Genomic DNA, 27,127 nt, shown 5'->3' with positions numbered 1-27,127 from the left:
CTGGAAATGGCACATTAATCAGGAGATTTATTCTGCATTGGGAATGGAAACACGTCTTGAAATAGAGGGCAAATGCTGTTCACCTTGGAATGGTTTTCTACTTTTTTCTGGAATATAGGTTGGACTTGATAGTCCTTTGCCTTTTATGAAATTGATCAGATTCTACGGGAATTCAATTGGTGGGACAACTAGGGACAAAACTAACAAATATTTATCCTCCTGTGCCATTTTGAATATAGGAGATTTTTTAGAAGAGTCCACGGAACAATAAAGAAGAGGTAAGTATTTGCTCTTTTACTTTTTGGTACGAGCCATGGTAACTGTCCAGTCTCTATAGTCTACCGGCACAAACATACTTTTTTATTCCCTTCCGGTAGAACATAATGACCTCCCCGGTAGAACATAATGACCAGACAGTCTCTTGAACCTATTAAGTGATAAGCATTGATTTCGTTACTTTTCTTCAATTCTTCATGTTCTTGAATCAGATTGCTCCTGTTATAGCTGATGTAAGTCAAGATGCCGTCTTGGCAAGACTGAAAAAAAAATAAATGATAAAACTTTCTAACCTATACACACATTTTATTTCTTATTACTTACCCCTTGAGGCAATTAAAATGTTTTAGAGCAAAATGAATCAATTTGGACTTGTATTCTACTATGAACACAATGTACCTTCAGCCCTTGACGGTCTCCTTGATGTTGTGTTTACCGAAAGCCAAAGATTAGTGAAAACTCCACTTTGATTTCAGGGATATCTTCATTTGGTGTTCAAAAAAGAAATAAAAAAAGTTCTGGAAACTTCTTTTTTAACTGTTTAACTAGATGAAAGCTGCACAGAGCTGGCAACCTTTTTAATATGTAGTTTATAGACAGGGCAAGTGGGTTAAAATTATACGGGTTGGAAGTTTATAAAAACAAAAAATAAAAGCCAAGTTGCTTTACAGTTGGCAAGTTACCGCTCGAGAGAAGAAAAAAAAAATCACAGCGCTTAGTAGTTACAGTGACTATAAGTTAAAAGCCAATCTTAACACCTGGTTGTGCCAGCGCCAGTGAAATAGATCAGTTATTGCTGGATCCGGCTTGCATCTTGTGTTCTAGAACCTATGGGAGATGAGGCACTAAATTATTCCAGTCCCACACTGAGTGCAGGTTTACGAATACTTAGTACTGGCAATGGACAGATTGAAAATATTTTCCTTTGAGATTCCAGGCTCCCAATATAGTTGTGCTAATTAGTTCAATAAATGTTTGCTTTTACAGTTTTGCGTTTTGAGCCAATTTATTGCGTATTGTACTTTTTTTTTCTCCATGTAAATGGTGCCGGTCATCAGGTCCCTCACCACAGATGTGTCTTTTTGTACCTTTACCTCTTGGTTTGGAGTTTCCCGACATATGCGAAACAATATGAAAAGCTTTGTAATAATAAAAAAAAGTTTTGCAAAAGTTTTTCTTTATTTTTTTAAAGGTGGTTATCTTACCCCATTTTTCTCATATATGTTAAGCCGAGAGAAAGGGTAAGAAAAGACGCATTTGTATATTTTAGTTGTTTTGCTGCACATCATTATCCCGAGAGAAAACTATACAAAGAGATCAGCAATAACATTAAAACCATTTTAAGTAAGCATTTTGATTATCTTGTTACATCTGTCAAGGGTGAAAATGAAAAGGGCTTGTCCAGCCTTAGGCTACAAGTCTGCAGTCACTTTGTGTGACTTCAGACTTGTATATCCTCATATCGTGCGCACTGCTCGCTGTGAGGATTCTCCGGTACATATACATACATGCGGACTAGACATGTGCGGCCTCGCTCAGTGCTAGTGTACTGAGTGAGGCTGGACACGTCTAGTCGGAATGTGGCCGGAAGTATACAAATCGCCCGCTATTGGCACTGACGAAACCTCACAGCGCTCAGTGCATGCAATGTGAGGATTCACAAGTCTGCAGTCACATAAAATGTGGCAACCCCTTTAAGTCAAAAAAAAATGCCAAGCGTAAAGATTTTAAGGACTTTGGCAAAAGCCAAGTTGTGAGGCTCCGTGATAGGCTCAGAGCATCTCCAAAATAATGGGTCTTGTGGGGCAGGTCTAGTATGTAGTGGTTAGTGCCTATCAAAAGTGATCCAATGAAGAGCAACTTGTAAACTTGTAAAGTCATGGACTCTCAAGGCTCATGTTGGTTTTCCCCGAAATTAAAAAGCTTTTTGATATCTAATAGACACATGTTTTAAAAGGGGTTGTACCAAGTTTAGAAATTATCCCCTATACTTAGGGATTGGGGATAATTTCTCAATCGCTGAGGGTCCGACCACTGGGATGCCAATGAATTCTTTGTGTAGTGGTGGAGGCCGAACATGCGCGCCTCTGCTCTCCTCATTCTCAGTGGGAGTACCAAAGATCAGCTGAGCTATCTTCGGCGGCCCAATTCAAATGAGGATTTTGGGAGTCCTGTTCTCGAGATCGGCAGAGGTCCCAGTGGTCAAACCCCCAGCGATCAGGCAGTTATTCTCTATCCAATCCAAAGGGAATAACTTCCAAACCTGGTACAACCCCTTTAAGGTATTTTCAATGAAGCCACATAGGGAGTACCAGTGCAGCAGAGCTAAAACAATATTGAGATTTTACACTAAGACCTATTATTTTAATCCATTTCCACTCTGATGCCAGAACACTCTTTTATATCGATATACTAATATAATGATTTTCTGATGTTAGGGCCTATGTAATAAAATAGTCAGAACCAATCAGAAAACTGAAATTCTTGTGTATAATCAAAACAAAGGAATAATAAAAATGACTACAGCAGGAGAAACGGAGTGTGATCATCTTTTGGGAGACAGTGACCTGCCAACTTGTGTCTGGTCAGAAGGGTAGTGCAAAATGTGACAGGGACAGCTTCATTAAGTACATGCGGATAGGAAAATATGTGACCAACCAACTGCTGGGAATAATAGCAGCAGCAGGAGATGGGTGTGATGATCATTCAGGAGGCAGTGAGAAAAGATAAGGCTGCATGTGACAGGGGTAGTGTCATTAAGTGTAGGCAGAAAGAGAAATATGTGACCAACCAAATGCTGGGAAAGATAGAAGTAGCAGGAGAGGAGTGTGCTGATCATGTGGTAAGCAGTGACCGGTCCACTCATGTCTTGTTAGAAAAGATAAGGTTGCACATGACAGTGTTGTTAAAGAGCAGGAGATGGGTGTGATGATCACTCAGTAGGCAGTGACCTGCCCACTCATGTCTTGTTAGAAAATATAAAGCGTCATGTGACCAACCAAATGCTGGGAAAGATAGAAGCAGCAGGAGAGGAGTGTGATGATCATGTGGTAAGTAGTGACCTACATATTCATGTCACTAAGTTAGTGAAAACAGGGTTAAAAGAGCATTGCCATGAATAGGGCAGAAATAGAAAATTATGGAGCCGATCATATGTTGGGAATGATGGCAGCTGGAGAAGAATATATTGCTTTTTCAGGAGGCAGTGACCTGTTTACTCTGGTCTATATATCTCCGTGTAAGAGGGATTTTGACATGAGAAGGGGCAAACAGGAAGCCATACACATTGGGAGTAGTGATGAGCGAGCATGCTCATTTAACCTTTTCGCCAAGCACGCTCGGGTGCTTTCCGAGTATCTTCGGCTTCCTCATATATTGAGTTTGAGTCTCTGCGTCTGCATGATTTATGGCTTTTAGTCAGCCTCAACACATGCAGAGATTGCCTGTTTGTTAGGGAATCCTCACATGTGTTGAGGCTGACTAACAGCCATAAATCATGCAGACGCAGAGACTCAAACTCAATATATGAGCACGCCGAAGATACTCGGAAAGCACCCGAGCGTGCTCGGCGAAAGGGTTAAATGAGCACGCTCGCTCATCAATAATTTTGAGTTAAATGGTAAGAGGTGTATGGTGCCATTTACGAAGAAAGAAAGGTGGTGTCTTGTTCAGAAATGGTATCATTTCCCAAGTTTATCCAAGTCATCCCAAGTGAAATTAGGTAATCAATCCCTGATAACAAATTGTAAAATCAATACAAAGTGTATTCTTTTTAGCAACGTTAAAATAATGAATACTATGTCAATTCAATATAATATTCCATTTCATGCGTTCTGTAGTGTATGCGGTGTATGCGGTCTGCCGTACTAATTTACACAGCAGAGGAGGATCAGATTTTAATTAGTAGCGTATGAATCTGTCCCGTCGAGACCCCATTGTTACATACAATGTGATCTTTCTAAATTTCTAGTCCAGAGTCTTTAATTTAATTGTTAAAAGCTTCATACAATTTTTTAAGTGACGCTTATATGTGACATTGCCTAAGAGTCAGAATCTTCCAATTAGTTCAATGGCAATGTACCAGCCACTGACAATACTCCTAATTAACTACAGATAGTTACTGTCTGCATATAATTTATAGAATGGTAACATACATTATATTTATTACCGTGCAATAGTATCGCCTGCAGCCTATTGTATTACAAAGGGTTGGGTCAGTATTGTATCCTTCTAAAATGTATGTTCTCTTTGCCTGCCTGCTGTGTCTTCCTAAAGCCATCCAAAAGCCTGGGGCTCCCGTGACCCTGAGCTATAATTGCTTCATAACAGTACCCACCAAGTGCTACATTAAAGGCCGAAAACAGCTGTCTGCAGATGTGGGTCTCTGCATTTTGGAGAAGACCCTGGTTTGTCTAATATCCTTTTTCATGTTGCAAGGCCTTTAAAAGGAACCTGTCACCAGGTTTTCCCAGTATAAAGTAGGGCCAGCACCTGTAAACCCTCTTTATAACATTCTAGTATTCTGTATGTATGCCCCCAATTCACTTTGCAAGGCATACTAACAGACGGGGCGGTCCGATCCGATGGGCGTCTCTGATCTTGATCTAGTTCCTCCTCTCCTTCAATCACTGTCCTCCTTCCCTGCTTCGTGTGGATGATGCCTCCTACATCATCCACACAGTGTACCCCCCGCCAAGCTCCTGTGTGAATACAGTGCGCATGCGCTGGCTTTACCTATGGGTTACCGACGTTTTTTCGGACTTTCCGTGCGCATGTGCACAACAGTACAGTCGTAAAATGAAGATGATCCAGCTCAACGAACTGTGAATAGGCTTTTATTCACGCAAAGCGCATTGCAGAGGACAAAGTTAGCAATACAGCTAGACAAAATGCGATATCAACGCGTTTCAGGTGACAGCTAACCCTGAGGTCATGACTAAGATGAGCGGTCACCCGAAAAGCGTTGATGTCGCATTTTGTCTAGCTGTATTGCTAATTTTGTCCTCTGCCATGCATTTTGTGTGAATAAAAGCTTATTCACAGTTCGTTAAGCTGATCATCTTCATTTTACGATTGTTCCACGCCTTGACGCAGCGGTTCAGGGCTCCGAACACTTCCAAGATTTCGCTTACAGTGAGCTCAATCTAACTTTGCTACTACAGTACAGTACCTCGGCAGGGCAGAGAGAAGTGGGCCTGTGCAGGAGCACAATGAGGGACACTGTGTGGATGACGTTGGACGAATCATCACCATGATGCTAGGGAAGGAGGACAGCGACTGAAAGAAGAGGAAGCCCCGAATCAAGACCAGAGACGCCCATCGGACCAGATCCTGCCATCTGTGAGTATCATAAAAGGTCTTTTTTGTGCCTTGATTTGAGTACATACAGTACAGACCAAAAGTTTGGACACACCTTCTCATTTAAAGATTTTTCTGTATTTTCATGACTATGAAAATTGTACATTCACACTGAAGGCATCAAAACTATGAATTAACACATGTGGAATTATATACTTAACAAAAAAGTGTGAAACAACTGAAAATATGTCTTATATTCTAGGTTCTTCAAAGTAGCCACCTTTTGCTTTGATGACTGCTTTGCACACTCTTGGCATTCTCTTGATGAGCTTCTAGAGGTAGTCACTGGAAATGGTCTTCCAACAATCTTGAAGGAGTTCCCAGAGATGCTTAGCACTTGTTGGCCCTTTTGCCTTCACTCTGCGGTTCAGCTCACCCCAAACCATCTCGATTGGGTTCAGGTCTGGTGACTGTGGAGGCCAGGTCATCTGGCATAGCACCCCATCACTCTCCTTCTTGGTCAGATAGCCCTTACACAGCCTGGAGGTGTGTTTGGGGTCATTGTCCTGTTGAAAAATAAATGATGGTCCAACTAAACGCAAACCGGATGGAATGGCATGCCGCTGCAAGATCCTGTGGTAGCCATGCTGGTTCAGTATGCCTTCAATTTTGAATAAATCTCCAACAGTGTCAGCAGCAAAGCACCTCCACACCATCACACCTCCTCCTCCATGCTTCACGGTGGGAACCAGGCATGTAGAGTCCATCCGTTCACCTTTTCTGCGTCATACAAAGGTACGGTGGTTGGAACCAAAGATCTCAAATTTGGACTGGACTCCTCAGACCAAAGCACAGATTTCCACTGGTCTAATGTCCATTCCTTGTGTTCTTTAGCCCCAACAAGTCTCTTCTGCTTGTTGCCTGTCATTAGCAGTGGTTTCCTAGCAGCTATTTTACCATGAAGGCCTGCTGCACAAATTCTCCTCTTAACAGTTGTTGTAGAGATGTGTCTGCTGCTAGAACTCTGTGTGGCATTGACCTGGTCTCTAATCTGAGCTGCTGTTAACCTGCGATTTCTGAGGCTGGTGACTCGGATAAACTTATCCTCAGAAGCAGAGGTGACTCTTGGTCTTCCTTTCCTGGGGCGGTCCTCATGTGAGCCAGTTTCTTTGTAGCGCTTGATGGTTTTTGCACCTGCACTTGGGGACACTTTCAAAGTTTGCCCAATTTTTCGGACTGACTGACCTTCATTTCTTAAAGTAATGATGGCCACTCGTTTTTCTTAGCTGCTTTTTTCTTGCCATAATACAAATTCTAACAGTCTATTCAGTAGGACTATCAGCTGTGTATCCACCTGACTTTTGCACAACACAACTGATGGTCCCAACCCCATTTATAAGAAATCCCACTTATTAAACCTGACAGGGCACACTTGTAAAGTAAAAACCATTTCCGGTGACTACCTCTTGAAGCTCATCAAGAGAATGCCAAGAGTGTGCAAAGCAGTCATCAAAGCAAAAGGTGGCTACTTTGAAGAACCTAGAATATAAGACATATTTTCAGTTGTTTCACACTTTTTTGTTAAGTATATAATTCCACATGTGTTAATTCATAGTTTTGATGCCTTCAGTGTGAATGTACAATTTTCATAGTCATGAAAATACAGAAAAATCTTTAAATGAGAAGGTGTGTCCAAACTTTTGGTCTGTACTGTACATACAGCAAACTAAAGTGCTCTAAAAGAGGGCTTACAGATGCTGGCCCTACTTTAGACTGGGAAACCTGGTGACAGTTTCTCTTCAAAAGGATTATATATTGACCTGTAAAATAGCTGCCATAAATAGTTTGCACTAGAGTAAGTTTTTTACCTTCTGGAGGAGAGGTAATTTAGGTGTCTTTTTTTCCTACTAACGGTGGTCTCCGCAATGAGAAACAGTACTCCTCAAGAGGTCATAACACACATGAACACAAGTAGTCAGTGCATTCGTCACGTCACGAGGGAGCAAACTGAACCTTGAGTTTTACCCTCAAAAGTTTGTTTTTGGTTAGGCTATAAAGTATCAGAACATTTAGAATGCATTGGTTTTACTTTGCATTTGCTTTGGGGGTTTTTAACAACTTTTTTTTGTTGCTGCTGTGATTATGCTTTTCACCTTTTTAGGACAGCTCCTTAGAAATTGGGAATTCAATGGGTCATACCTTTCAACGAATACATCTGTTCCGTGCTGTATGATCACTGTCTCATCACAACAAACTGCATTGTGATACAAGCTACTGTGATACACTGAGGCAGCCACTTCTTCTATCTCCACTTACCACGCTGTTGTGATGTCTCCTAAGTCCTCCCTGCTCCTGCTGCCTACTAGAGAGTTCTACTGCAGCCAGTTGTTTGGCATTTGAGAAGATGGAGCTTCTGGATTGACTGCTAAAGAGAACAATCTGCACGCTGGACAAGTTTTAGAACCTGACTACAGGAGTTTGTAGTCAGAATCCAAGAGTAACCACAAGATCCTGTACACCAGCAGCAAGTAGGACCAGGACCAAAACAGTAAGGAGGCAAAATAGAAATGGAATAGAAGAAAATCTTTTAGACCTAATACACTGTTGCAGATTATTCTACTTTTCAGTTGATTGTAACAACTTTTACCACTTCTCTTGTGCTCCTGCCCTTTTCTTAAACTCCGATCCTTATTGTCCAACCAGCCAAATCTTTAAACATCCAAGACAAAATCTTATCTCTCAAAAAAAGGATATACTGTAATTTTATCAGAATAGATATCCTTATCCAGCACTGCCTTAAACTGGTTATTCTCTTTGTTGACATTGTATATCTAATCCATAAACTGGCCATATATATTAGTTGGCTGAACGTTGCTTTGGCCGATCAGTTGGCCGACAGCCATCTCAGCCAATTCTCCCATACACAGGAGTGCCCTTTTGGCCAAGCGCTCCTGTTTTCTCCATGAGAAAGCCAGTGACTTACACATCGGCCGGCGGCTTATCTCTGGGAGAACAATGTGATTGGTAGTCCAAAATCAGACATCTTTCCCAACTATGAGTTGGCCGGCACCACCATACACTTTAGACAGCCGTCCAAACCTATTGATATCAGTGGGTTCAGCCGACACTATTCCAATGTGTATGGGGTCCTTTACAAACTGTAAGCTTTTCTGGGTGAGATTCATGTTTAACCTGATATGATGCTTGATGACTCTATATAGAATAATGCTGAAAGTAATCTTGAGCTGAGCTTGTAGGACAAACTCACTTCACCTGCAAATTATATCTCTTTTCGAGTGGTGTATAAACCAGGTCAGCATGGAGAAACAAGTAAAAATTTATCCTAGCACACAATCCGTTAGTGATTTTCTGCAACTTTATTATAAGGTCATATTTATACATGGCATATAGTTAAAGAACCCAACACATTTCGAACAATTGGTTCTTATTTTTGGCTTACATAATCTTGGAACTGCCTGTAATCTTGAAAAGAGATATGGTCTAGAAAGAACATTTCATTCAATGATTGCCTTTACTTGTGAGTCAAGAGAACCTTTCCCACCTAGGCAAAGTCTTGGACCTCTAAAGTTTTCCTGCGTTGTAAGCAACTCAAGACCTCTTATCGATCATGTGATTGCATCCAATAACAGTTCAGCTGTCTTTTACAATGTTGGTCATTTCCATATACTTCTTGTAGCACCTGACAGACCAAACATCTGGACTTCGATCTTTACCCTTGATGGGAGCAAGAGCTGCTAAATCAAGGACCAAAATATCTGGGAGGATAGATTCTTCTCCTATGTGAAACTTAACCAATAACTCCACAAAATATTATATAATTATGATTTTCATAAAAAGTAATTAACCGTTAAGGGAAAGAATGTGTTCCAAAAACATACCTAACTGTTGGATAATTACCGTAAGATGATCCAATCATGGTCTGACTGTACAGGCTGGTAGTCATCAGAAACACTAGAAAGAAGGAAAACCACTCCAAGCTGGAGGGACGTAAGTAAAACCATGACTTTTGTCCACTCGTGCCAGACCTGGCAGATCTACTTTTCCATGTGCCAAGAAGCAAGAGCCACCTTGGGTTCTCTAGAAGAACGATGACATCACAGATTTTTTCTTGCTTAGCCAATCAGAGCTCCCCATTCAGCCGTAGCAGCTGTCACTCATACCAGCTGAATGTGAACTAAGAAGTGATGGGCTCTTGAGACTCGTTTAACAAGGAAACTTAATACTAGTAGTGGGAATTGAATAGTTTTGGTGTTACATTTCACATTTTGTTATTTTCATAATACATTTAAATAAGCTACTCCACATAAAGGAAATCTTCCAAAGTATAAAAGACTTTAGCCAAACCTGTCAAAGCTTAAGCTACACACTACACTAATGAGCCGTGGCATTTGGAATACAAATAGGATATGCCCAGAGGGACAGACAAATCAATGTAGTAATTACTGGGTGAGCCAATCCAGCCTCCCTGCACTTCTCAGGCTTCTATTGCTGTTGATTGACTTCTGAATTACTTAGCCCTGAACATACAGATTTCTTCTCACCTCCAACGATTTCTGAGTAGATGATGGGATACACCCCATAAGATCTTATTCCTGTCTTGGTGAAGCCTCTGTTTTCTGTAAACCTGTGTTTTGCCCTAAAGAGATACTACTTATAACTCTAGCATTACTTGTCCATATTAAAAGTTTTGTACCAAGTTTGAGTTTGTATTGATCATGGGGGTCTGATTCTTGGCACCTCCATTATCCCGATCACAGTGTTCCTCATAGAGTTCTCGTAGATTGAGCATCATTCTTTGTCTGTTGTACTTTCGGAGATTGCTAAGCACTATATTTGGCTTTCTACAGCAGTGCCATTAGACAGTAGTGGAGTGCGTGCTCAACCTCTGCTATATTAAAATGGGGCTGTACAAATTCATATTCTCGGATTGGTGGGGACACTAACAGTCAGACCCCCGGTGATCAGTCAACTAGCCTATTTATAGGAAATACCTTCCAAACTTTGGGCAAATCTGAAGGCAACTCAATTCAGGTGGCCTCCCAGTGGACACTAGTGGTTTAACTATTTATTTATCTATCTACCTGGCTGTCTATATCTCAAAGCCAAATTTTCACCAGGGTTACTGCCTATTATATGTTAATTTTAATACTTGTGTTTCCTTTCGCCGCCCCCCCCCCCCATACACTTTAAATAGCTGTCAACCAAACAATGGCAAGTTGTCGCCCCACTCTCCTATACAGAAGACCACTCGCTCTGCCGAGCACTCCTGTTTTCCTAATGAGAGAGCTCTGACAGAGTCCCCTAGCGGGGGCTCATCTGTTAGAGAACAAAAGGATCAGCAGTCTGAATTTGGACATGCAGAATTGTCTTATTTCCAAACAGCATCTATTGGGGGCCACTATACACAGACTGTTCACCAAACCCTTCGATATTGGTGGGAGCACCTTACTTTAGTCTAATGTGTGGGGGCCTCTAGAGGAGCCTTTTTGAGACCCTCATGCACCAGGGCTCAATTGCGACTGCACCCCCTATAGCTATTCTCCCAAATACATGCACATACAGCAAATGAAATAAGTATTGAACACGTCACCAATTTTTTAAGTAAATATTTCTAAAGCTGCTATTAACATGAAATTCTCACCAGATGTCGGTAATAACCCATCCAATCCACACAGGCAAAGAAATCAAACTATAGATGTCCATAAATTAAGTTATGATGTGTAATAATGAGAAATGACAGAGGGAAAAAGTATTGAACACTCTTACTGAAAGTTAATTAATACTTCATACCAGAACCTTTGTTTGTGATGGCAGTTTTAAGACGCCTCCTGTGTGGAGAAACTAGTCGCAGGCATTGCTCAAGTGTGATTTTGTCCCATTCTTTCACACAAACACTTTTCAAACCCTAAAGGTCTTGTGGGCTCCTTCTATGTACTCAGAGTTTTAGTTCCTTCCATAAATTTTCTATTGGATTCAGGTCAGGTGATTGGCTCGGCCATTCTAGCAGCTTTATTTTCCTTCTCTGAAACTATTTGAGAGTTTCCTTGGCTGTGAGTTTGGGATCATTGTCTCACTCTAATGTCCACCCTCATTTCATCTTCATCATCCTGGTAGATGACAGCAGATTTTTTTATCAAGAATGTCTCAGTACATTTGTCCATTCATCCTTCATCCTTCCTTCAATCACATGAAGTTTGCCAGTGCTGAAAAACAGTCTAACACCATGATTTACCCACCTTTAAATGTCACTGTTGGTATGGTGTTATTGGGGTGATGTGCAGTGCCTTTTGGCCTTCAAACATGATGTGTATTATGACATCCAAAGAGCTCAATTTTGATTTCATCTAACCAGACTATATTCTCCCAGTATTTCACAGGCTTATCTAAATGTTGTTTAGCAAACTTTTAACGTACTTGAACATGCTTTTTGTCCAGCAGTGGAGTCTTGCGTGGTCAGCGTGCATACAGGTCATGGAGGTTGAGTGTATTACTTATAGTTTTCTTTGAAACAATTGTACCTGTTGATTCCAGGTCTTTCTGTAGCTCTTCAATCTTTGGCTCTTCAATCTGATAACTCTTATGATAATTTTTTTCACTCCTCTGTCTGAAATCTTTCGGGGAACACCTGGTCATGGACGGTTTATGGTGAAATGTTGCTCTTTCCCCTTCCGGATTATGGCCCCAAAAGTGCTCACTGAACCTTTCAATAGTTTAGGAATCCTTCTGTAACCAATGCCATCAGTATCTTTTGCAACAATAAGGTTGCGAAGGTCTTGAGACCGCTCACTGGTTTTACCTATCATGAAATGTCTCTTGTGTGGCACTTTGGTAAAAAGACACCTTTTATAGTCCATCAGTTTTTTTTATTAAGTGACAGGATTGCTTTTTAATTACTGACAGATTTCAGCTGGTGTCAGGACTTTTCATTGCTTTTTGCACCTCTCTTTTTTTATGTGTTCAATACTTTTTCCTGTGTCATTTCTCATTATTACACATAACTTAATTTATGGACATCTATGGTTTTATATCTTTGCCTGTGTGGATTGGATGGGTTGTTAGCAACATCTGGTGAGAATTTCATGTAAATAACACATTTAGAAACATATTTACTTAGAAAATTGGTGACATGTTCAATACTTATTTCACCCATTGTATATGCAACCAAATTCCAAAAAATGTGATTTATGTATTATATATGTAAAATGTACACTGGGTACGGAAAGTATTCAGACACCTTTAAATTTTTCACTCTTTGTTTCATGGCAGCCATTTGGTAAATTCTAAAAAGTTAATTTTTTTTCTCTTTAACCCCTTCCCGACCCGTGTCACACCATTTGTGACATGGAAAACAGTTCGTTCCCGACCCGTGTCACAGCGTGTGTGACATGGAGGGAAAGCGCCCCTGCAGCGCCTGCGAGCGGGGTCGCTCAGGTGTCACAGTTGCTACTGCAACTGGACATCCTGAAGTCGACCCCACGGGGGGTGGATTAACCCCCCCGTGCCTGGGACCCCTCCGATTGGCTGTTTCATTTTCACTTTTAGTGAAACTGCCAATCGGTATGAATTAAATATTTCACCAATGAAAATTGGTGTAATATTTAAATCTGGGCATGGCCTGATGCTTACAGCATCAGCCATTGGCTGGGGGGAGTGTCACCTCTGCCCCCCCCCTCCCCCCAGATCTGATTGGGGGGCTAGCGTCACATGGATACTAGCCCCAATCAGATATGGAGGGATGGCTGAAACCTCCCAGCTCCTTCCCATCCCTGGATCGTCTGGTCCGGACCCTCTGCTACGGACCCTCTGCTGTGGACCCTCTGCTTGGACCCCCTGCTGTGGACCCCCTGCTGTGGACCCTCTGCTTGGACCCCCTGCTGTGGACCCCATGGATCGCGTCTGCCGCCGCCGCTGATCAGCAGGTAGTATTGCCCCCACTCCCCCCCGACCCCCCCTCCACTCCCCCCCTCCACCCCCCCTCCCGTCACCCCCCCGCCCCCCCTCCACTTTCATACCTGCACCCCGACCTCTGCTCCCTCTGCCACGTCTTCATCCATCGGCTGCTGCTCTCCTTCTGACAGCCGGTGGACTGTGATCACAGCAGCAGCAGGCTCAGTGTAAATGCCCTGCTCCTGTGATCAAACCCACCATCCCCCAGTCCCAGTGATATCACCCCCCACCTTCCAATAATCACCCCCACCCCCAGTGTTCACCCCCCCTGTCCCCAGTGTTCACCCCCCCATCCCAGTGATCATCCACCCCCCCCCGCAAACCCAGTGATCACCCCCCTGCTCATCCCCCCCCCCGCAAACCCAGTGATCACCCCCCTGCTCCTGCCGGCTCCTGCTCCCCTTTCCGCCCCAGTAATCACCCCCCGATGCTGCCGGCCTCCTACCCCCCCTTGCTGCTGCCGCCTCCTGCCCCAGTGATCACCCCCCTTGCTGCTGCTGCTGGCTCCTCCATCTCCTCAGCCCCCTCCTACGCCTGACTGGCCCCTACGCCTGACTGGCCCCTACGCCTGACCGGCCCCTACGCCTGACCGGCCCCTACGCCTGACTGGCCCCTACGCCTGACCGCCCCCACACGTGACTGCAGAAGGTTACACCAAGCACACACACACGTACACTCACACTATAATAAAGTTTTGATTTTTTTTTTTTTTTACACACGCACACAGCACACAAAATGTCCCGCTCATCCCAGTCTAGGGCGTACTCAGTTGAGGAGGCTATGTCAGGTTGGTGTGTGTGTTGTAGTGTATATGAGATTGTGTGTGTGTGTGTGTGGTGTATGCACTACAATATACCACACCGCACACCAACCTGACATACACTACACAATGGTGTCCGCTAACAAATTGGAACCATGTTGCGTTTGGAGAGTCCCTGTGTGCCCAAACATTGGAGCTCCCCAACAAGTGACCCCATTTTGGAAACTAGACCCCCCAAGGCACCTATATAGATGCATAGTGAGCACTTGGAACCCCCAGGTGCTTCACAAATTGATTGATAAAAATGAAAAAGTGGAAAAAAAAACACTTTTTTATTTTACGGATTAATTTGTGAAGGACCTGGGGTTTCCAAGTGCTCACTATGCATCTAGATAGGTGCCTTGGGGGGTCTAGTTTCCAAAATGGGGTCACTTGTGGGGGAGCTCCAATGTTTGGGCACACAGCGGCTCTCCAAACGCAACATGGTGTCCGCTAACAAATTGTCGGCTCAAATTGTTAGAAGACACCATGTTGCGTTTGGAGAGCCACTGTGTGCCCAAACATTGGAGCTCCCCCACAAGTGACCCCATTTTGGAAACTAGACCCCCCAAGGCACCTATCTAGATGCATAGTGAGCACTTGGAACCCCCAGGTGCTTCACAAATTGATTGATAAAAATGAAAAAGTGGAAAAAAAAAACACTTTTTTATTATTACGGATTAATTTGTGAAGGACCTGGGGGTTCCAAGTGCTCACTATGCATCTAGATAGGTGCCTTGGGGGGTCTAGTTTCCAAAATGGGGTCACTTGTGGGGGAGCTCCAATGTTTGGGCACACAGCGGCTCTCCAAACACAACATGGTGTCTTCTAACAATTTGAGCCGACAATTTGTTAGCGGACACCATGTTGCGTTTGGAGAGCCGCTGTGTGCCCAAACATTGGAGCTCCCCCACAAGTGACCCCATTTTGGAAACTAGACCCCCCAAGGCACCTATCTAGATTCATGGTGAGCACTTGGAACCCCCAGGTCCTTCACAAATTAATCCGTAAAAATAAAAAAGTGTTTTTTTTTTCCATTTTTTCATTTTTATCAATCAATTTGTGAAGCACCTGGGGGTTCCAAGTGCTCACTATGCATCTATATAGGTGCCTTGGGGGGTCTAGTTTCCAAAATGGGGTCACTTGTGGGGGAGCTCCAATGTTTGGGCACACAGCGGCTCTCCAAATGCAACATGGTGTCTTCTAACAATTTGAGCCGACAATTTGTTAGCGGACACCATGTTGCGTTTGGAGAGCCGCTGTGTGCCCAAACATTGGAGCTCCCCCACAAGTGACCCCATTTTGGAAACTAGACCCCCCAAGGCACCTATCTAGATGCATAGTGAGCACTTGGAACCCCCAGGTCCTTCACAAATTAATCCGTAAAAATAAAAAAGTGTTTTTTTTTCCACTTTTTCATTTTTATCAATCAATTTGTGAAGCACCTGGGGGTTCCAAGTGCTCACTATGCATCTAGATAGGTGCCTTGGGGGGTCTAGTTTCCAAAATGGGGTCACTTGTGGGGGAGCTCCAATGTTTGGGCACACAGCGGCTCTCCAAACGCAACATGGTGTCCGCTAACAAATTGTCGGCTCAAATTGTTAGAAGACACCATGTTGTGTTTGGAGAGCCGCTGTGTGCCCAAACATTGGAGCTCCCCCACAAGTGACCCCATTTTGGAAACTAGACCCCCCAAGGCACCTATATAGATGCATAGTGAGCACTTGGAACCCCCAGGTGCTTCACAAAATGATCTGTGAAAACAAAAAAGTACTTTTTTTTTCACAAAAATTTTCTTTTAGCCTAAATTTTTTAATTTTCACATGGGTAACAGGATAAAATGCATCCTAAAATGTGTTGGTCAATTTCTCCTGAGTACACTGATACCTCATATGTGGTCATAAACCACTGTTTGGGCGCATGGCAGGGCTCAGAAGAGAAGGAGCGCAATTTGACTTTTGGAGCTAATTTTCCATTCAAAAAGTAAAATGGCGCTCCTTCCCTTCTGAGCCCTGCCGTGTGCCCAAACAGTGGTTTATGACCACATATGAGGTATCAGTGTACTAAGGAGAAATTGACCAACAAATTTTAGGATGCATTTTATCCTGTTACCCATGTGAAAATTAAAAAATTTAGGCTAAAAGAAAATTTTTGTTAGAAAAATAAAAATGTTCATTTTTTTCTTCCATGTGGCTTTAGTTCCTGTGATGCACCTGAAGGGTTAATAATCTTCTTGAATGTAGTTTTGAGTAGCTTGAGGGGTGCAGTTTTTGGAATGGTGTCACTTTTGGGTGTTTTCTGTCATAAAGACCCCTCAAAGGGACTTCAAATGTGATGTGGTCACTAAAAAAATGGTTTTGTAAATTTTGCTGGAAAAAAGATAAATTGCTGATGAACTTTGAACCCTTCAAACTTCCTACCAAAATTTTTTTTTTTTTTCAAAAATTGTGCTGATGTAAAGTAGACATGTGGGAAATGTGATTTATTAACTATTTTGTGTCACATCACTCTCTGGTTTAGTAGAATAAAAATTCAAAATTTGAAAATTGCAAAATTTTCAAATTTTTTCCCATATTTTTGATTTTTTCACAAATAAACGCAAATATTATCGACCTAAATTTAATACTAACATGAAGCCCAATATGTCACGAAAAAACAATCTCAGAATCGCTAGGATCCGTTGAAGCGTTCCAGAGTTTTTACTTCGTAAAGGGATACTGGTCAGAATTGACAAAAATGCCAAGGTCTTTAGGGTCAAAATAGGCTGGGTCCTGAAGGGGTTAAAGTACACTCTGCACCCCATCTTGACTGAAAAAAACAGAAATGTAGAAATTTTTGCAAATTTATTAAAAAAGAAAAACTGAAATATCACATGGTCATAAGTATTTAGACCCTTTGCTCAGTATTGAGTAGAAGCACTCTTTTGAGCTAGTACAGCCATGAGTCTTCTTGGGAATGATGCAACAGTTTTTCAAACCTGGATTTTGGGATCTTCTGCCATTCTTCCTTGCAGATCCTCTCCAGTTCCGTTAGGTTGGATGGTGAACGTTGGTGGACAGCCATTTTCAGGTCTCTCCAGATATGTTCAATTGAATTTACGTCAGGGCTCTGGCTGGGCCAGTCAAGAATGGTCACAGAGTTGTTCTGAAGCCACTCCTTTGTTATTTTAGCTGTGTGCTTAGGGTCATTGTCTTTTTGAAAGGTGAACCTTTGACCAAGTCTGAGAACCAGATCACTCTGGAAGAAGTTTTCATCCAGGATATCTCTGTACTTGGCCGCATTCATGTTTCCTCCAATTGCAACCAGTCGTCCTGTCCCTGCAGCTGAAAAACACCCCCATAGCGTGATGCTGCCACCACCATGTTTCACTGTTGGGATTGTATTGGGCAGGTGATGAGCAGTGCCTGGTTTTCTCCACACATACCGCTTAGAATTATCACCAAAAAGTTCTATCTTCGTCTCATCAGACCAGAGAATCTTATTTCTCATAGCCTGGGAGTCCTTCACGTGTTCTTGAGCAAACTCTATGCGGGCTTTCATATGTCTTGCACTGAGGAGAGGCTTCCATCAGGCCACTCTGCCATAATAGCCCGACTGGTGGAGGGCTGCAGTGATAGTTGACTTTGTGGAACTTTCTCCCATCTCCCTACTGCATCTCTGGAGCTCAGCCACAGTGATCTTGGGTTTCTTCTTTACCTCTCTCACCAAGTCTCTTCTCCCACGATTGCTCAGTTTGGCTGGACGGCCAGGTCTAGGAAGACTTCTGGTGGTCCCAAACTTCTTCCATTTAAGGATTATGGAGGCCACTGTGCTCTTAGGAACCTTGAGTAATGCAGAAATTCTTTTATAACATTGGCCAGATCTGTGCCTTGCCACAATTCTGTCTCTGAGCTCCTTGGGCAGTTCCTTAGAGCTCATGATTCTCATTTGGTCTGACATGCACTGTGAGCTGTGAGGTCTTATATAGACAGGTGTGTGCCTTTCCAAATCAAGTCCTATCAGTTTAATTAAACACAGCTGGACACCAATGAAGGAGTAAAACCATCTCAAGGAGGATCACAAGGAAATGGACAGCATGTGACTTAAATATGAGTGTCTGACTAAAGGGTCTGAATACTTATGACCATGTGATATTTCAGTTTTTCTTTTTTAATAAATTTGAAAAAAATTCTACATTTCTATTTTTTGCAGTCAAGATGGGGTGCAGAGTGTACTTTAATGAGAAAAAAATGAACTTTTTAGAATTTACCAAATGGCTGCAGTGAAACAAAGAGTGAAAAATGTAAAGGGGTCTGAATACTTTCCGTACCAACTGTAAAGTAAACAAGAATGCAATGATTTGGGAATCTCTTATAGACATATTTTATTCACAACAGAACATAGAACACATATAAGAAGTAGAACATGGACATTTTTCCATTTCATTTAATGAAATTAACACATTTAGAAAATGATGGGAGCAACACATGCGAAAAAAAGACCAATGTGTAGTATGCTCTCTTCTTCTTACAACGTCTGGGAAGTTTGGAGACAATTGCTGGAGTTTTGAGAGAAGAATGTTGTCCCATTCTTGTCTGATGTAGGATTCAACTGTCCGGGGTCTTTGTCAGATTTTTTGTTTCATAATGCCCCAAATGTTTTTTGTTGGGGAAAGGTCTGGACTATAGGTGTCCGGTTGATCCTTATTCTTCTGCGGAGCCATGCTGTTGTGATGGATGCAATATGTGGCATAGCATTGTCTTACTGAAACATGCAAGGCCTTCACTGAAATAGATGTCTGAATAGAGCATATGTTGTTTTAAATCCTCTATATCATGCTCAGCAATGCCTTGATAGCACCTTTCAAAATTTGTAAGCTGCCCATGCAATAGCCACTACCATCTGAGATGCAAGCTTTTGGACTCTTGAGGTCAGAAGACACGGCGTTCGTGGTTTCCACATAGAATTTCAGATTTTGATTCATATGAACACAGAACAATTTTTCATTTTTTTCCATTGTAAGGCTATGTGCCCACGTTGCATTTATGAAGCAGAAAATTTCTGCTGCATAAATGCAAGTTCTCTCCCGGAAAAACGCATGCGGAATTCCGCACGCGTTTATCGCGCATTTTTCGCGCGTTTTCCACATGCGGAATTGCCTTGCGTTTTTAATGCATTGGACAAAGGCAATTCCGCTTGCGGAAACGCAAAATTAAATGACATGCTGCGGATTTTTGAACGCGGCATAAACGCTGCGGAAAAATCCGCAGCATGTGCATAGAACTTGCGGAATCCCATTGGGGACCATGGGGTGCGGATATACATGCGTTTTTCAAGCGTTTACGCTGCGGAAATTCCGCAGCATATACGCTTGAAAAATGCTACGTGGGCACACAGCCTAGGTGAGCTTTGGCCCAGAGAAGACCGCAGCATTTCTGGGTTGTGGTGCTATATGACTTCTTCTCTGCATCATAGAGTTGTAACTTCCATTTGTGTATTGCACAGCAAACTGTGTTCACAGACAATTATTTCTGGGAGTATTCCTGAGTCAGTGCAGTGATTTGCAGGATGGAATCATGCCTGTTTTTGAAGGAGAGTCGCCTGAGGGCCCGTAGATCACAATCATCCAATCTTGACCATTGGTCTTGTCCCTTGTGCACATGTATTTCTGCAGAATCTCTGAATCTTTTGATGATATACGTTGTCGATGGTGGGATATTCAAAGTCTTTGCAATTTTACGTTGAGGAAGGAGCATGTTTCTGAAATCGATCGACAATTTTCTGACATAGTTGTTCAGTAATTGACAAGCCTCCAACCATCTTTGCTTCTGAGAGACTCTGCCTCTATAACATGCTTTTTTTTAGTCATATGACTCAGTTGAAAATTGACCCTCCAGCTGTTTTTCATTAACACCACTTAAATTTCCAGACTTTTGTTTACCTTTTTCCCAACTTTTTTAAGATGTGTTGTTGCCATCAAATTCTAAAAGAGTTAATTTCTTCAAATCAAATGGAAAAATGTCCAACGTTCTGCTGTGAATAAAATGTAAGAGATTTCCACATCATTGCATTCTTGTTTTCTTTACATTTTACATAACGTCCCAACTTTTTTTAAATTGATGTTTGTACGTGTATATATGTATCTGTGTACACACATTACATATAGCAATCAAAAAATAGTAGCAGTCTTCAGTAAGTGGTGCGATCCCTCCTAGAGCTGAAGCCAAAAAAGTCTTCTGGATATACAAAAAAAAGCAAAAATGGAAATAACACCTAAGAAATCCAAGCGAAAAAATGTGGAGATTTTTTCGCACATATAGGTGCAACATTTCAGCTTCTCAACTAAAGCATTTATGTGCTTGATAAAGGCTTCAGTTAGGAAGCTGAATCGTTGCACCTAGATAGGTGAATAAGACTTCCCATTTTTCTGGTGCTGCCTTTGTTATATACACTGCTCAAAAAAATAAAGGGAACACTCAAATAACACATCCTAGATCTGAATGAATGAAATATTCTCATTGAATACTTTGTTCTGTACAAAGTTGAATGTGCTGACAGCAAAATCACACAGAAATCATCAATGGAAATCAATTTATTAACCAATGGAGGCCTGGATTTGGAGTCACCCCCAAAATTAAAGTGGAAAAACACACTACAGGCTGATCCAACTTTGATGTAATGTCCTTAAAACAAGTCAAAATGAGGCTCAGTATTGTGTGTGGCCTCCACATGCCTGTATGACCTCCCTACAATGCCTGGGCATGCTCCTGATGAGGTTGCGGATGGTCTCCTGTGGGATCTCCTCCCAGACATGGACTAAAGCATCCGCCAACTCCTGGACAGTCTGTGGTGCAATGTGACGTTGGTGGATGGAGCGAGACATGATGTCCCAGATGTGCTCAATCGGATTCAGATCTGGGGAACGGGCTGGCCAGTCCATAACTTCAATGCCTTCATCTTGCAGGAACTGCTGACACACTCCAGCCACATGAGGTCTGGCATTGTCCTGCATTAGGAGGAACCGAGGGCCAACCGCACCAGTATATGGTCTCACAAGGGCTCTGAGGATCTCATCTCGGTACCTAATGGCAGTCAGACTACCTCTGGCGAGCACATGGAGGGCTGTGCAGCCTCCAAAGAAATGCCACCCCACACCATTACTGACCCACTGCCAAACCGGTCATGCTGAAGGATGTTGCAGGCAGCTGATCGCTCTCCACGGCGTCTCCAGACTCTGTCACGTCTGTCACATGTGCTCAGTGTGAACCTGCTTTCATCTGTGAAGAGCACAGGGCACCAGTGGCGACTTTGCCAATCCTGGTGTTCTGTGGCAAATGCCAAGCATCCTGCACGGTGTTGGGCTGCGAGCACAACCCCCATCTGTGGACGTCGGGCCCTCATACCACCCTCATGGAGTCGGTTTCTAACTGTTTGTGCAGACACATGCACATATGTGGCCCGCTGGAGGTCATTTTCAGGGCTCTGGCAGTGCTCCTCCTGTTCCTCCTTGCACAAAGGAGGAGGTAACGGTCCTGCTGCTGGGTTGTTGCTCTCCTATGGCTCCCTCCACATCTCCTGGTATCTGCTCCATTCTCTGGACACTGTGCTGACAGACACAGCTACCCTTCTTGCCACAGCTCGCACTGATGTGCCATCCTGGATGAACTGCACTACCTGAGCAACTTCTGTGGGTTGTACTGTAGACACCACCTCATGCTACTGTACCTCTAGGGGTGAGAGCAATGGCAAAATGAAAAAGTGACCAAAACCACAGCCAAAAAGGATGAGAACAGAGAAATGGTCTGTGGTCACCACCTGCAGAACCACTCCTTTATAGGGGGTATCTTGCTAATTGCCGATCATTTCTACCAGTTGTCTGTTCCATTTGCACAACAGCAGAAGAAATTGATTCACAATCAGTGTTGCTTCATAACTGGACAGGTAGATTTCACAGAAGTGTGATAGACTTGGAGTTACATTGTGTTGTTTAAGTGTTTCCCTTTATTTTTTTGAGCAGTGTATATATATATATATATATATATATATATATATACAGTACAGACCAAAAGTTTGGACACACTTTCTCATTTAAAGATTTTTCTGTATTTTCATAACTATGAAAATTGTACATTCACACTGAAGGCATCAAAACTATGAATTAACACATGTGGAATTATATACTTAACAAAAAAGTGTGAAACAACTGAAAATATGTCTTATATTCTAGGTTCTTCAAAGTAGCCACCTTTTGCTTTGATGACTGCTTTGCACACTCTTGGCATCCTCTTGATGAGCTTCAAGAGGTAGTCACCGGAAATGGTCCTCCAACAATCTTGAAGGAGTTCCCAGAGATGCTTAGCACTTGTTGGCCCTTTTGCCTTCAGTCTGCGGTCCAGCTCACCCCAAACCATCTCGATTGGGTTCAGGTCTGGTGACTGTGGAGGCCAGGTCTCTGGCGTAGCACCCCATCACTCTCCTTGGTCAGATAGCCCCTACACAGCCTGGAGGTGTGTTTGGGGTCATTGTCCTGTTGAAAAATGAATGATGGTCCAACTAAACGCAAACCGGATGGAATAGTATGCGGCTGCAAAATGTTGTGGTAGCCATGCTGGTTCAGTATGCCTTCAATTTTGAATAAATCCCCAACAGTGTCACCAGCAAAGCACCCCCACACAATCACACCTCCTCCTCCATGCTTCACGGTGGGAACCAGGCATGTAGAGTTCATCCGTTCACCTTTTCTGCGTCGCACAAAGACACGGTGGTTGGAACCAAAGATCTCAAATTTGGACTCATCAGACCAAAGCACAGATTTCCACTGGTCTAAGGTCCATTCCTTGTGTTCTTTAGCCCAAACAGGTCTCTTCTGCTTGTTGCCTGTCCTTAGCAGTGGTTTCCTAGCAGCTATTTTACCATGAAGGCCTGCTGCACAAAGTCTCCTCTTAACAGTTGTTGTAGAGATGTGTCTTCTGCTAGAACTCTGTGTGACATTGACCTGGTCTCTAATCTGAGCTGCTGTTAACCTGCGATTTCTGAGGCTGGTGACTCGGATAAACTTATCCTCAGAAGCAGAGGTGACTCTTGGTCTTCCTTTCCTGGGGCAGTCCTTATGTGAGACAGTTTACTTGTAGCGCTTGATGGTTTTTGCAACTGCATTTGGGGACACTTTCAAAGTTTGCCCAATTTTTCGCACTGACTGACCTTCATTTCTTAAAATAATGATGACCACTCGTTTTTCTTTACTTAGCTGCTTTTTTCTTGCCATAATACAAATTCTAACAGTCTATTCAGTAGGACTATCAGCTGTGTATCCACCAGACTTCTGCACAACACAACTGATGGTCCCAACCCCATTTATAAGGCAAGAAATCCCACTTATTAAACCTGACAGGGCACACCTGTGAAGTGAAAACCATTTCCGGTGACTACCTCTTGAAGCTCATCAAGAGAATGCCAAGAGTGTGCAAAGCAGTCATCAAAGCAAAAGGTGGCTACTTTGAAGAACCAAGAATATAAGACATATTTTCAGTTGTTTCACACTTTTTTGTTAAGTATATAATTCAACATGTGTTAATTCATAGTTTTGATGCCTTCAGTGTGAATGTACACTTTTCATTGTCATGAAAATACAGAAAAATCTTTAAATGAGAAGGTGTGTCCAAACTTTTGGTCTGTACTGTATATATATATATACGTATATATATATATATGTGTATGCATATATATCTATATATATATATATATATATATATATATATATATATATATATATATACAAGTTTTAACTTGGAAAAGAAAACAAACAGGTTTAGTAAATTTTGATATTGATAAAAAGTGTTCATAGAGGTTACATTAGCTCTTCATGGTAAGGGTTTTTCTTCCTCTGACAGACGCCCCGGCTCGGCTCCGGCTTGCTAGTGCAGATGTATTCAGATTAATAGATGCATTAAAAAGATATTTTTCATGTATGCAGCTGCTAATATCTGACTAATGTATCATAAAAATTATGGGCAGCATCTCTCCCAACATCTGCTGCGATCTTTGTTTTGTCTGTTCTGAATTATTTACAGAAAATATGTTTTCTCTAGATTCTGCTTGTTTCAACAAGCTGCCGACATCTCTTGAGCCGTCGACGTTTTATATCATTTTACTGTTGTTTCTTTCTTGTGTTATTCCTTTGCTTTATACTGTGAAATCTTCAGAAAACTAAATGTGGCCATATATCTTAGATAGTTTGTGAAAGGAGGAAGATGGCAATGGCTTATCAAAGAATCGGGCACACTTCAATCTTCAAGTCAGCAATTTTGAAGCACGTTCATATCAAAATTCCTATCAGGCCATGGCAGCCTGTTGAGGAATGAAGGTTGCCTGATTGGCCTTTTGGTCATAATCCCTTTGGGTAGAATGTATCTTTATGGTTCTTTCTACATTCAAGAATGGAAGGGAGAACCAACTTGATGGCCATACCAAACCTTTTTGGGTTGAAGTGGTTGGAGGGTGCTTTAGATATACAGTACAGACCAAAAGTTTGGACACACCTTCTCATTTAAAGATTTTTCTGTATTTTCATGACTATGAAAATTGTACATTCACACTGAAGGCATCAAAACTATGAATTAACACAAATGTGGAATTATATACTTAACAAAAAAGTGTGAAACAACTGAAAATATGTCTTATATTCTAGGTTCTTCAAAGTAGCCACCTTTTGCTTTGATGACTGCTTTGCACACTCTTGGCATTCTCTTGATGATCTTCAAGAGGTAGTCACCGGAAATGGTCTTCCAACAATCTTGAAGGAGTTCCCAGAGTTGCTTAGCACTTGTTGGCTCTTTTGCCTTCACTCTGCGGTCCAGCTCACCCCAAACCATCTCAATTGGGTTCAGGTCTGGTGATTGTGGAGGCCAGGTCATCTGGCATAGCACCCCATCATTCCCCCCCTTGGTCAAATAGTCCTTACACAGCCTGGAGGTGTGTTTGGGGTCATTGTCCTGTTGAAAAATAAATGATGGTCCAACTAAACGCAAACCGGATGGAATAGCATGCCGCTGCAAGATGCTGTGGTAGCCATGCTGGTTCAGTATGCCTTCAGTTTTGAATAAATCCCCAACAGTGTCACCAGCAAAGCACCCCCACACCATCACACCTAGTCCTCCATGCTTCACGGTGGGAACCAGGCATGTAGAGTCCATCCGTTCACCTTTTCTGCGTCGCACAAAGACACGGTGGTTGGAACCAAAGACCTCAAATTTGGACTCATCAGACCAAAGCACAGATTTCCACTGGTCTAATGTCCATTCCTTGTGTTCTTTAGCCCAAACAAGTCTCTTCTGCTTGTTGCCTGCCCTTAGCAGTGGTTTCCTAGCAGCTATTTTACCATGAAGGCCTGCTGCACAAAGTCTCCTCTTAACCGTTGTTGAAGAGATGTGTCTGCTGCTAGAACTCTGTGTGGCATTGACCTGGTCTCTAATCTGAACCTGCTGTTAACCTGCGATTTCTGAGGCTGGTAACTCGGATAAACTTATCCTCAGAAGCAAAGGTGACTCTTGGTCTTCCTTTCCTGGGGCGGTCCTCATGTGAGCCAGTTTTTTTGCAGCGCCTGATGGTTTTTGCAACTGCACTTGGGGACACTTTCAAAGTTTTCCCAATTTTTCGCACTGACTGACCTTCATTTCTTAAAGTAATGATGGTCACTCGTTTTTCTTTACTTAGCTGCTTTTTTTTTGCCATAATAGAAATTCTAACAGTCTATTCAGGAGGACTATCAGCTGTGTATCCACCAGACTTCTGCACAACACAACTGATGGTCCCAACCCCATTTATAAGACAAGAAATCCCACTTATTAAACCTGACAGGGCACACCTGTGAAGTGAAAACCATTTCCGGTGACTACCTCTTGAAGCTCATCAAGAGAATGCCAAGAGTGTGCAAAGCAGTCATCAAAGCAAAAGGTGGCTACTTTGAAGAACCTAGAATATAAGACATATTTTCAGTTGTTTCACACTTTTTTGTTAATTATATAATTCCACATGTGTTAATTCATAGTTTTGATGCCTTCAGTGTGAATGTACAATTTTCATAGTCATGAAAATACAGAAAAATCTTTAATTGAGGTATGTCCAAACTTTTGGTCTGTACTGTAAAAATCCTGGGCACACAACTATGTAGAAATGTTGGTGGCATGAAGATCTACTCTACTGCTTAGGCCATCCTAAGTACCTTAGATATCAAAGGAAGTGCCAAACACCCCTCAAGATATGAATCTCATACATCTATAATAGAGACTATCTGTGGAATGGCCTGGCTACTCCAAGTGGCCCCTACATTTTGTTTCTCGCTATTTTTCCACTGTGGCTGCTCTAAATGGGTTCATGCCATCCTGTATAAACAGGAAGTCTGGGCATTCAAACATCTGACATTCACGATGCAAGTACAGATCCCAATGTCCAGACTAGCAGTGGGTTTCCTGATTCATCAATTTCTTTGGCTGAGTTGAGGCTACTGAGTTCTGGTGAGGAGACCCATGACCTGTCTGAATATCAGGGTCTGTACCCAAGCCAATAAAGTCGGAATGTGAAACTGGCCTAACAGACCGGTCAATGATATGCCCAGACTTCCTGCTTAAATATGACAGTGTAGAATCGGCCTTAGGAAGGGTTGTACACAAGCATAAAGTTCAATTTTGTGCATTTACAAATAGATTCATATTGGTTATTGTGCTGTCCATAAACTGAAAGTATTTGTAAAACAGAGCTCAGATGTGGACATACCCTTTAAAGGGTTTGTCCAGGTTTGTCCATGCTTGG

The 27,127-nt window shown here is 42.4% G+C and overlaps 1 protein-coding gene across 1 annotated transcript in view; it reads left to right on the top strand.

The window, feature by feature from the left end:
* Window positions 1-27,127, top strand: part of LDAH (lipid droplet associated hydrolase) — a 232,162-nt gene that overhangs the window by 200,109 nt on the left and 4,926 nt on the right. The gene's annotated exons all lie outside the window — the stretch shown is intronic.

This window comes from Phyllobates terribilis, unplaced genomic scaffold (assembly GCF_046119375.1).
Source record: "Phyllobates terribilis strain yellow unplaced genomic scaffold, ASM4611937v1 Scaffold_3__8_contigs__length_932513732, whole genome shotgun sequence".
NCBI lineage: Eukaryota > Metazoa > Chordata > Amphibia > Anura > Dendrobatidae > Phyllobates > Phyllobates terribilis.
This window is presented reverse-complemented; position numbering and strand designations above follow the sequence as displayed.